Source organism: Pinus tabuliformis, chromosome 8 (genome assembly GCF_031772625.1).
Source record: "Pinus tabuliformis cultivar Carrire ecotype Pingquan chromosome 8, CPIR1, whole genome shotgun sequence".
Lineage (NCBI taxonomy): Eukaryota > Viridiplantae > Streptophyta > Pinopsida > Pinales > Pinaceae > Pinus > Pinus tabuliformis.
In genome coordinates this window covers 739,835,339-739,848,610 of record NC_142294.1, presented here as the reverse complement: position 1 = coordinate 739,848,610, position 13,272 = coordinate 739,835,339, and the positions used below count along the sequence as shown (strand labels likewise).

General features: G+C 43.7%; 1 protein-coding gene across 2 annotated transcripts in view; it reads left to right on the top strand.

Annotated features, from left to right (window-relative positions):
- LOC149237701 (uncharacterized) overlaps nt 1–13,272 on the top strand; it is a 492,469-nt gene that overhangs the window by 274,193 nt on the left and 205,004 nt on the right. The gene's annotated exons all lie outside the window — the stretch shown is intronic.

Here is a 13,272-nt window from a genome sequence, read left to right as displayed (position 1 = left end):
GATCCCTACACACATACATTGTGATAATGAAAGTTGCATAAGATTGACTGAAGACCTGGTGTTTCATGCTAGGATGAAGCATATAAATAATAAGTACAACTACATCAAAAGCTTGGTACGAGATGGGGTTGTGGAGTTGCACTATCTACCTACAGATGAATAGGTAGTAGATATTCTGACTAAAGTGTTACCAAACAAGAAGCTTGAGTACCTAAGAGGTAAGCTTGGTTTGGTAGACATCTCCTCCCTAATTGAGAGGGAGTGATGTTGGATAGTTCTTGTCTTTATGGGTCATGCACTAGACCAAGACTAACAATCGTAAGTCTTAGTGAAGGCCATAAAGAAAGAATGGAGTCTGGAGGATTGGATAAGCATATGAGATTGGAACTTCTTATGGATTGTGGAATCCAGGAAAATAAGTTATAGATTGATCCTCTTTGAGGATGAGGTAGGGCATCCAAGATAAGAGTAGTTGAAGAGGACCAATATTGTTCGAGGATTCCGGATTGAAAATCCAAGATAAGAATAGTCCTAAAAGGACATACCCGATGAACATCCGGATGGGGTATGTGCCTTAGAGGTAGTGTGGCAGCTCACGTAAAGCCTCCCAACATGATGTCTAGTTAAGGCCTTCAATGACAATGTTGGTTATGATATAGATGCTTAACAAATGGCTTATCAATCTGACTCTTCTTATGAGAATGCTTCAAGAATGAGATTCCTTGTACTTCATAATGGGATTATGAATACCTCCCTAGTTAAGAGGGAGTGTTGGAAATTGTAACTAGGTTCGGTCTTCATAATGACCTTTTGTCATAATGACATTGTATATTTTGTATAAAGAAAGAAAAAGAAAGAAAGAAAGAAAAATAATTTTATTTTATTCAAAGCATGGGTTTCATGTTGTGGACTAGGTCAAACACATGTTCTGTGATGTTAGAAACAAGAATTTTTGAGTGGAGCAGTCTAATGATCAAACCTATGACCCTAACACTGATATGCAATTCATGGTAATGTTAAATTCTTAAAGTAAAAGTGACGTTCTTCTTTATCTTTCATTTTAATCCTTTTACTTAAATTTTTAACATTACCATGAAATGAATCAGGGTGTTTGAGAGTGGTTCTGACCTCATTGGATTTCATATGGATAAATTATAATTTTAGATCTCACTCAAAATCTAACAGACTTATTAGTTTTTTCAACATTTTAGGATTGGGGAGATTCCAATGTTTCCACTGGATTTTGTCATGTACTAGGGTATGGAACTCGTATTTAATCAAGACCACCAATCCCTCTGTGTACCTTGATGTTAGTGACATTGGTTGTCGAACTCCTTTATCATGACCCTACAAAAAATATATCCATCACTCAAAAAAATATTGACTTGACATGTTATGTTTTTTCTATCTCATGTTAATGCTTAGAGGGTGATATTAATGACAGAGATCCCAAGATAGGCAATGATTTTGATGATATGTAGGTATTTGTTGTAGCTTGATTTTTTTGGATGCTAGAGGCCATCTAGAGCCTATTTGTTGATGTATTTCGGTTCAGAGATGGATTACATTCGATGCTATTTTGGTTATGTGCACCCTTACATGCTATAATAACAAAAACTTGTAACTTGTGGACTTGTGGTTGATGAAGATTGTAACTATTAGATGATTGATGTTATTTGGTTTTAATCCATGTTTTTATGTTTTTTATAACTAATTCATCATTCTACATGCTTCTGTTAACATATATGCATCAAAATATATATTATATAAAATTTGCTCGCGATTCGCTCTTGACCCTGGAGCTTTTGAAAATTTCGCTCCCTATTCCCGCTCCCAAGAAACCTTGTTTTGGGTGCCTTAGGGATTCTTGATGGTGTTGAATCCATTTCCGCCATCAAAAACATGATTTAAACACTCCCACAATCAGATTTCTCGAATTTCTGGCCTAATTTCAATGAGAAATTTTCTGTCTCGAGTGAAGTTGTGGCCTCGTTAGACAATGCCATTTTTTAACAAGTTTGATTTATTTTTCTTCCACATTTACTTTAATAAAATTCTGAAAATTGTTGGAAAGTAAATAAACTTGTATTTTTAACTTGCGGAAATAAAATGAAAAGTCAACCATAGGAACAACAAAAATTTATGCCCAACAAATCTTCCTTCACTCTACTAAATCTGGAAAATTAGGGCCTTGAGCTATAGAGAATACACAATAATTACAACAAACTTTTGAACCTGGATTTTGACCCAGTGGATTTTTTGCCTCTAAAGAAATTTGGCCCTCGTGGAAAATTTGGCCTCGGCAAATCTTAGCTTCCACTTGCAAAAAACAACCTCATCCTATATGACCTGTGCACTTGGAAAACTTGACTGCCTCTCTCCATGTGGACTTGGCTGGAAAATTCGACCTCTCTTCACAATCTTGGTCTGCATAGAAAATTCGACCTCTCTTCCAGGTCTTGGCCTCCTCTCTCCAAAGTCTTGGCCTTCACAAATTTATCTTTCAAAAAACTCTTGCTGCACACCTTTCCCTTCTCTTCAGTCATTGAACATCTCACTTGAGAAAATCACTCTCTCAATCATGATGTGTCTTTCACCTCTTCCTTAGGCTTAGTTTACACCATAGTTTTAAAAAACGGCCGTTTCGAAACGGAAACGACCGAGTTGGTCCGTTCCATTGCCCTTCGGAGTGACTCGGTACAAAAAACGGCTCGGTTGGCCGAGTCAGCCATGACTCGGCCAACTCGGCCGTTTCCCGTACTGACTCGGCCGAGTCACAAACAACGGCCTGTAACCCACTAAAACAACGATTTAACATTATTTTAATGAAATTTTAAGGGGTTTGCTGATTGGTTTGGACTTCAAGGTGTTTTATGAATTAGCTAAATGTTATTTGGGGTCCATTTCCCCCTCCCAAACCCTATTTAACACACTCAAATGCTCTCTACTATTGATATGCTATTCAAATTTCATGGTAATGTTAAATTCTTAAAGTAAAAGTGACATTCTCCTTAATCTTCATTTTCATCCTTCTACTTAAATTTTTAACATTACCATGAAATGACTCAGGATGTTTGAGAGTGGTTTCGACCTCATTGGATTTCATATGGAGAAAGTAGAATTTTAGATTTCATTCAAAATCCAGCAGACTTATCAGTTTTTCAGGATTTCAGGATTGGAGGATTGCAATGTTTCCATTGAATTTTGTCATGTATTAGGGTATGGAACTCGTATTTAATCAAGAGCACCAATCCCTCTATGTACCTCGATGTTAGTGACACTGGTTGTCGAACTCCTCTGGGATTCGCTCCCAAACCAGGAGCTTCTGAAAATGCCGCTCCCGCTCCCGTTTTTGCTCCTGCTCACAAGTAACACAAAGAAGAGAAACCATTTGGATCAAAAATGGTTAAATGATCTAGTTTATGTCCAATACAACCTCTGGCTCAGACGAAACCATTTGCTGAACAAAAGACCTGATTCAGATCCCGTTGTGTTGGAAGACATTGATCCAACATCAGATTGGGTAGTGGAGAGTCATCCAGCAGAGTTTGATCCTGATGAGGATCTTGATTTAGATTTAGATTGAGACATCAGTTGAACTTGAACATGCTGTTTAGTTGAATGCAGATCCCAATCCACCAGCCTTAGTCTCACAACCAACAAGGACTCCAGTTGTAGGTGCTTCCTCTGCTCAGCCATGACAAAAGCGCAGCCGCATATCTACTCTATCTCAACTTGCATTTGCTGCAGTTGCACAGCTTGCTAGTGGTACCACTTCTACAGCTGCAGTTGGAGATGATGATGATGATGAGGAGCCATGGGGCCCCCTGTCTGACTCTGATGATGATCCAGAGATTGATTGATATGATCTTGGCTCCTCTGGCAGTAGCTACTAGCCAATAGCTGTAGTACTAGTACTGGAGTCTGGTCACAATTTACTTTTGTTGTAGAGGCCATTTCTAGCCTCCTTGGTTATGTGTTTTTTGTTTTGAGTCTTTGATCATGTATGACAGTTGACTATGTATTGCCATTGGGTATCATTTTGATATAATGGATTGGTTCATGAGCCTACTTTGATGATATGTTGTCTTCCATCTATATTATAATGCTGTGTGTTTGGAAACATGAATGAAAATCTTTAAAATTATGTTTAAAATCTTTAAAATTATGTTTTTTTATAAAAAAATAAATATTTAATGAATTGTTTACAACGACCGAGTCATTGAAATCGAGCCGGCCAAGTCATTACCTTTTCAGAGTCGGAGTCGGAGTCGATCCTCGGCCGAGTCAGAGTCGGAGTCGGAGTTTTAAAACTATGGTTTACACTAAGTTATTGGAAACTGTTGGAAAATAAATGAACTTGTATTTTTAACTTGTGGAAATAAAACTGGAAAATCAACCATAGGAAAACAAAAATTTGTGCCCAACAAATCGTCCTTCACTTTACTAAATCTGGAAAATTAGGGCCTTAAGCTATGGAGAATACACTATAATTACAACAAACTTTTGAACCCGGATTTTTTGCATCTAAATAAATTTGGCCCTCAGGGAAAATTTGGGCTCGACAAATCTTAGCTTCTACTTGCAAAAATCAGCCTCATCCTATACGACCTGCGCACATGGAAAACTTGACTGCCTCTCTCCAAGTGGACATGGTTGGAAAACTCGACCTCTCTTCATAATCTAGGTCTGCATAGAAAATTCGACCTCTCTCTCCAAAGTCTTGGCCTTCACAAATTTCTCTTTCGAAAAACTCTTGCTGCAGACCTTTCCCTTTTATTCAGTTATTGAGCATCTCACTCGAGAAAATCACTCTCTTAATCACGATGTGTCTTTCACCTCTTCCTTAGGCCTAGTTTACACTAAGTTACTGGAAACGTCGTTCCAAACCCCCAGAAATACCATTTAGCATTTTGTAAACAAAAACTTGTACGATTCGCCACTGAAACGTCACTGATCTGTTTCCTAGCCGTTTCACTTTTTTGGAAATGTGTAATGATCTTAAATAGGAGCACAAGTGATAACAAGCAAATAATATATGCAGTAAATTACAAAAACAAAATTCAACAAACACCCATATAAAAGCTGCAAATGGAGAACTTCTGAGCCATTTTATTTAATTCTGCAAGCCAAATACAATAGTTGATGGAATGGTGAACTTGGGCTTGTCTCAATGGACAAGCAGGATCGAACCTAGGTAGGAAAATCGATGAGTGGAAGGTTGCCTAATTGTTGCACCAATCTGCACTTGTGCTACCCATAAAACTACTGCTTTGCTGAAGTTCGAATCACTGGAAAGTGAACTAAAACTGCCCAGAAATTTATATGCTTTTAACCCCGGACTCCTTGGCCAAAACCCAGAAAAACCCAGAAGGGATTTTGGCTGGTTTGGACTTTTGATTTTCGACCCCCTTGGAGTCTCACCTCAGCTGTAGTTACAAAACTCGGTTTGTTGGACACTGCCTGTGAATCCATCTGCAAACTCCTCCAAAATGCTGAGTTCACCCCTGCTGTCCAATCCCTTACTCCCCGAATGATCTCTTGGCCCAAATAAGCTGCACCCAAGCACCACGAAAATTTACTGAGTGGCTTCTACGCTGTCCCTCAGCCCAACAATTCGAATTGTTGGAACGCTGGCTAAATTGGCTGTAAAACACAACAAGAATGCTTGTCTAGTGCTGCTACCTCAGCTCCCCAACTCCTGGACAAGCAATCAGATCTCTGCTTGCCTTAATCTCCCGCTGCGTGTTTCCTGGCTGACCAGAAATATGCACTCCTTGCTCTGCACTGGCTATTGGTGTATGTGCCTGCCTTGGAACTCCTGAAAACTCTCGTGGAACAACCTCCCTAGGGCGGGCATAGGTGGTCCCCCGAAGTAGAGGTTGAATCTCCCGCTTGGGAGACTCATGGCTAAACAACCGATAGACTCGCTAAACAACAGAGTGAACAGATGAGTAGTTGGTTGCAAATGTCAAAGATGATCACAAAATGAGTGATGATCTCTCCTTATAACTCCTTGGGCCTCCTTATCCTCATGTGGCCCCCTCCATCCATCCATTCAATTTCCCTCCAAGCGTATCGAAGGGCTAATTCGAACTCCCATGTGGGTGGCCCCCACATTTCACTAGTTGCTAAATAAAGTTGATTTGGCCCCTAAGTCCCTAAGTTGAAAGTGTGGGGTCTTCTTCCTTAGTAAAAAATGTGCAAAATTGTGAAGCAACACCCTGTTACTAATGTCTTTGAGAAGGGACATGCCAGTTCTCCCCTCCCAAATGTTGCTTGCCCTCAAGCAACCTCAAAGCTAGGTGCTCCAATATGTGCTGACCTTCCTTGGTGGCATCCTCATCCGACAAGCTCTTCCAGTGCACCAAGAACTCCTTGATGGTCCTACTCAGTCTCCTCTCCTTGCTCTCCAAAATGGCTTCCGATTCCAACACTAAGTGGCCCTCATCATCTAGTGGGGGTAGATCAATTGCTGTTGTCACCTGTTGTCCCAACACCTTCTTAAGGCATGAGACATGAAAAGCATTATGGATCCTACTCCCCAGAGGCAGTTCCAGCTCATAAGACACCTCCCCAACTCGTCTAATCACTTGGTAGGGCCCATAGAAGTGTGGTTGTAGCTTCTCGGCCACGTTCTGTTTCAGCGTGGACTGTTTGTATGGTTGTAGCCGGAGGTATACCAAGTCCCCCTCCTTAAAGTATCTCTCGATCTTGTGCCGGTCTACGTAAAGTTTCTGCTGATTTTGGGTTGTAACCAAGTTATCCTTGAGAGCCTTGAGGATATCTTGGCTCTCTTGGACCTAGTCTTTGGCCTTTGGGGCTTGATTGTCTCCAAAAACAATATCAGCAAAAGACAATGCATCATATCCATAAAGGGCACAGAAAGGAGTCATACTGATGGACATGTGGTGCGTGGTGTTGTAGCAGTACTCGCCTAGATGCAACCACCAAATCCAAGTCCTCTGTTGACCGGTCACGTAGTTCCTCAAGTACCCCTCCAACCACTGATTAACTCTCTCCATCTGGCCATTTGTTTGAGGGTGATAGCTGGTGCTAGGAGTGAGCTCCATCCCAACCAACCTGAAGAGTTCCTGCCAAAAGCCTCCCATGAATCTGTTGTCCCTGTCACTCACTATGTTCTTGGGGAGCCCATGCAATCTGAAAATCTCCTGGAAGAACAGCTCGACAACCTGTGCAGCCGTGTACCTGGTGGGGATGGTGAAGAAGTGGGAAAATTTGGTCAACCTGTCGACCACTACATATATGCAATCCTTCCCTTGCACTATGGGGAGCCCTGTGATGAAATCCATCAAAATACTTTCCCATTTCCCCTCCGGGATGGGAAGTGGCTGTAGCAATCTTGCGGGGTGGGTCAGCTCCCCCTTGTTCCTTTGACAAGCCTCACACTCTCGTACGTGCTGCAACACGTCCTCCTTGAGGCCCTTCCACGTGAATCTCTCTCGGATAGCCATATAAATCTTCCAGAACCCCTGGTTCCCGGATAGTGGTGAATCATGTGCTCCCTGGAGTACCCTCTCCCTCAACTGTGAGTTGGGCACTAAGTAAATGCGCCCCTTGTAATAGATGACCTCATCCATCACACGGTAATGCTCATCTGCATGGGTACCCTCCAATACCTCGCATGCCCTCCTGTCTTTGGAGTACTCCACCAACAACTGAGCCTTCCAATCATGGCAGATTCTCATGAGAGATAACCTAGCTGGTCTTTGAGATAGAGCATCGACCACCACATTGTGCTTTCCCCGCACATACTCTATATCGAAGTCATAGGCTTGCACCTTGCTGACCCATCTCTGTTGCCTGTCATTGAGACCCTGCTGCCCCATGAAATGTTGAAGACTGTTGTGATTAGTCTTCACTTGGAACCAGTTGCCCACCAAGTACTGGCAGAACTTGGCCAATGCATGCATAATGGCCAACATCTCCTTGTCATATATGGAATATGACAACTCATGCAGTAGGAGCTTTCGACTCTCGAAAGAAATGGGATGCTCGTCCTGTGACAATACTGCTCCAACTCCTACCCCGAATGCATCACACTCCACTGTAAATGGCTGGGAAAAATTTGAAAGTGCCAAAATAGGGCAACTGCTCATCACCTCCTTGAGGAAATCGAAGGCACCCTGTGCTCCATCAGTCCATGCGAAGGCCCCCTTCTTGGTCAAGTCGGTCAAGGGTGTTGCCAGCTGTGAGAACCCCTTGACAAACTTTCTATAGAAGGTACAAATACCCAAGAAGCCCGTCAGTGTAGTCACATATTGGGGTTTTGGGCAATCCCTGATGGCCCAAATCTTCTCGTCATGGACCTTCACCCCATCAGCTCCAATGATATGCCCTAGGTAGAACGTCTCTGTCAACCCAAACTCACACTTGGAGAGCTTGGCATAAAACTGCTGCTCCTCCAGAATGCGCAATACCTCCTCCAAGTGTTGGAGGTGCTCCTCCCATGTCCGGCTGTAAATCAAAATGTCATCGAAGAAACCTAGCATGAACCTCCTCAACTGTCCCCGGAAGACATGGTTCATGCATGACTGGAATCAGGCTGGAGTGTTGGTCAAACCAAAAGGCATGACCAGAAACTCAAAGTACCCATAGGGGCACCGAAAAGCTGTCTTAGGGATATCCTGATCCCTTCCCTTGATTTGGTGGTACCTTGAATGCAGATCAATCTTAGAGAAGTACTTGGATCCTCTAAGCTCATCCATCAACTCATCAATGCAGGGAATGGGGTAACGATTCTTTAGTGTCTTCCGGTTGAGGGCTCGGTAGTCAATGCACATCCGAAGGGTTCCATCCTTCTTCCTTTCCAGCACCACTGAAGAAGCGAAAGGACTGGAACTTGGCCTGATATGGCCCAATGCTAGCAGCTCCTGAATGGCCTTCTCAATGTCGTCCTTATAAGCTTTGGGATGCCTGTAAGGAGTGGTGATCATTGCCTGCACACCCGACTCCAACTCAATAGTGTGCTCAAACCCTCTGTCTGGTGGCTGCCCTGGTGGAATGTCCCCAAACACTACTGCGTATCTGTCCAGCAAGGCCTGTATGTCTGCCGGTGGTGGCTAAGCCTGTCCTCCAGCCTCTGAGATCCTCAGCTCAACTGCCCATGCAATGTCCCCATGTCGTAAATCTGCGTCCATCCTGTGGGCCGAAACTGTCTGAGGTGGATAAGACTACATGCCTCTCAAGACCACCAGTTTGCCATCCGGCCCATGAACTCCATCCCCGACTTCCTCCTCTCTGTCGTGACTCGCCCAAGTGAATACAACCACTAGACACCCATCACCACGTTGATGTTTGGTACATCGACCACAAATAAATGGTCCGTCATTGAGTAGTTCCCCATAAACACTGTCAAGGAGGGCACATATCTAGTACACTATATGGTGCGATCACTTGGTAGTAGGATTGAAAAGCCCTCAAAGTCTGTTGTGGTGAGGCCCCTCCTCTCGACCAACTGGGCATCTATGAAATTGTGGGTAGCCCCACTGTCCACTAGCACTGACACCCTCTGTCCCTGTACAGTGCCTTTGATCCTCAGTGTCAAAAATTTGGGAATCCCGCATAAGGAAGCGAGAACTCCCCCTGCTGGGGCAAGGGATGCCCCACCCTGTGGAGGTGGTGGTGGTGGCCCTCTGTCTGTCGAACTCTCGCCATCTGCCCCACCGCAATCCTACTCCACCTTGTCCTCCTGGTCACTATTAGAAAAGACCTCAATGTAGTGTGCTCTCCCAATAGTGCACCGATGGCCTGGTACCTAGGGCTCTCTACATGTGAAGCACAACTTCCTCCTCCGAAGGTCCTTTTGTGTCTCCTCATCTAACTGCCCCCTCCCTTGTGTGGTCCTCTGAGGTGGAGGTCTAGTCTCATGCCCCTTTTGTGGGAAAGGGGTTCGTGTAGGAAATGGTGCTCTAGTCTTGGGGATGGCCCCATGCAGATCTATGGCACACAAAACTGTTTCCTGCATCGTGGAGCGTGGAGGGTGTGTGTGACTTCACTAATCCACGCAAGGGCTCAAGCAAACCCTCAATGAAGGTATACACCCTCCTTACCTCGGATAGATCTAGGACCATCACTGACAACGACAAAAAATATGAGAAGTACTGCCTTTGGTTGCCGTTTTGGCGCAGTTGGGTCAGCTCTCTGAAATAAGCCTCCAGATCCCTTTGATCAAATCGCTCCACCACCCTCCTGGTGAAGTCCTCATAAGAAACTATGTGGGCATGCCCTAGGGTGGTCAAGCCATGAAACCACCAATCATGGGCTTCCCCCTCCATGTGCAACGTGGCCATCTTAATGGCTTCTTGCTCTGTCATCCGGTTGAGTTGGAAGTAGGTGTCCATCTTCTCAACCCAAGCCCTGGCCGTGCACTTGGCAGTGCCATCGAAAGTAGGGAAATACATCCTCCCTATGGTTCTCTGCAGCTCGTAGTTCTGGGTCCCTTGTCCTCCATACCCCTTGTTCTTCTCACTCTGCTTGAGCTTGTAGTAATCTCTAAAGGAGAGGGCTTCTTTAAAGTCTTCATCCATAGACTGGCACTGTCTGAAGTAATATCCCATTTGAGGGGGGTCTTCCTCCCTTGTAGGCTCGATTTGTGTGATTGGCACGAAGGAAGGTAGTGTAGCATGAGTTGGCACACTGATTGAAGGGCGCTGCGTTGCTGGTGAGGGGTGATCGAATGGTTGAGAGGCCCCAAAAGTTTCCCCACACAGAAACCCTCTAGGCGTGGTCCTCTCTCTATTCTGTGACTTGATCTCTTCCAGTGTGTCTTTCTGTCCCTTGGCCAAGTCACTCAGGGCCCTCAAAAGGCTATCGAAAGCCATCTCTTCCTTGCTCTTGGGTTCTGCCATTTCCTCCTCTTCTGCTACTTCTTTCCCCCTGTCCTTCATATCTGGAGTAATCTCTAACTCCCTTTCTCTGCTCTTGTACCTTTGTCTCTGGTAGGTGATATTCTGTTGGTCCCCTTCTCTCATAGGAGACAATCCCCACACCTGAGCCAAGAACTAGGCTCTGATACCGCTATAATGATCCTAAATAAGAATACAAGTGATAACAAGCAAATAATATATGCAACAAATTAAAGAAAACGAAATATTCAGCAAACACCCATATAAAAGCTGCAAATGGAGAAGTTTTGAGCCATTTTATTTAATTTCTGCAAGCCAAATACAATAGATGATGGAATGGTGCACCTGGGCTTGTCTCAATGGACAAGCAGGACCAAACCCAGGTAGGAAAATGGCTAAGCGGAAGGCTGCCTAGCTGCTACACCAATCTGCACTGCACTGCCTAGAAAACTACTAAAGTTCGAATGGCTGGAAAGTGCACTAAAAATGCCCAGAAATTTATATGATTTTAACCCCGAACTCCTTGGCCAAAACCTAGAAAAACCCAGAAGGGATTTTAGCTAGTTTGGACTTCTGATTTTCGACCCCCTTGGAGCCTCACCTTAGCTGTAGCTGCAAAACTCGGCCTGCTGGAAACTGCCCGTGAATCCACCTAAAAACTCCTCCAAAATGTTGATTTCATCCCTGCTATCCAATCCCCGACTCCCCGGATGATCTCTTGGCCCAAATCAGCTACTCCCAAGCACCACAAAAATCTGCTGAGTGGCCTCTATGCTGTCCCTCAACCCAACAGTTCGAATTGCTGGAATGCTGGCTCAGCTGGCTGTAAAACCTAGCAAGAATGTTGGTCTAATGCTGCTACCTCAGCTCCCCAACTCCTGGACAAGTAATCAGATCTCTGCTTGCCTCAATCTCCCTCTGCGTGTTTTTTGGCTACCCAGAAATACGCACTCCTTGCTCTGCGCTGGCTGTTGGTGTATGTCACTACCCTAGAACTCCTGAAAACTCTTGTGGAACAACCTCCCTAGGGCGGGCACGGATGGTCCCCCGAAGTAGAGGTTGAATCTCCCGCTTGAGAGACTCGTGGCTAAACAGCCAGTAGACTCGCTAAACAATAGAGTGAACAGATGAGTAGTTGTTTGCAAATGTCAAAGATGATAACAAAATGAGGGATGATCTCTCCTTATAACTCCTTGGGCCTCCTTAGCCTCATGTGGGCCCCTCCATCCATCCATTCGATTTCCCTCCAAGCATATTGAATGGCTAATTCGAACTCCCATGTGGGTGGCCCCCACATTCCACTAGCTACTAAATAAAGTTGATTTGGCCCCTAAGTCCCTAAGTTGAAAGTGTGGGGTCCTCTTCCTTAGTAAAAAATGTGCAAAATTGTGTAGCAGCACCCTGTTACTAATGTCTTTGAGAAGGGACATGACAAAATGGTGGATCCTAGTTTTGAAACTTTTTAGGTATTTTTAAATGTTTTTGGATTTGTTTCCAGAAATTCGGCACACGTAAAACTTCAAAACTGGGAACAAATCAGTGGTTTTAGTCGTTTTTGCATGGGTAAAATTCACCGAGTTGAGGGGCCTGTCTCCCTCAACCTATATCACTCAATGAACCCTATTTTCATGCTATTTTGTTGTTGGAGGGGGCAGTGATAATTCATTTCCCTGCTTGGATTTGGAGGCGGCCATCCCAAGACTCAGCTTGGACTCGATATTATTGCCAACGGTCATTTCTAAGTCAGCTATTCTCCTTGATCTCCTTGGTCTGTAGACTATTTCGTGCATGTTTAGCATGGCAAGAAAGCTTCAAGTTCATTGCTGTCTTTTCTCTCTTTCGATTGCCTCTACCAATTATATCTATGAGAAAAGAAATGAACATCGGGCCTTCAACCTCATTTTACATTTGGAGGAGAAATGTAGATGAATTTATGTCCACAATCCTCAGGGAAAGCTTGTCATCAAAGCCTATGAAAGGTAGGGTGGTGTTGCTCATACACAATACTAGCACACTCACCACTGGTCAAGAGGACACCACACAAATCAAAAGCAAAATCTCTGTGTCTACATTTGAATAATCTATTAAGCCACCACAAATATCGTTAAGTTCCCCTTCAATGTCCATTTTAGGCCAAAACCTAGGCATCAATAAATATACTATTTCATCTTATATTTACTAATTCATGTCACAAATATCCAAGCACAATTGTTAATGTAAATTTTCCGAAACCGTTTTTATTGTAAGATATAATCCTCACATGTTTTCATTATTACTGTAAAACTGCTTCCAGGTATATTTGGAATAATAAAAAAATTGCAATCTAATTTGGGAATGCTTGAAAAGAGTTTTAATAATGATGCTCGAGAAAAGGTATATGCAGCTATAGGTCAATGCATTTATG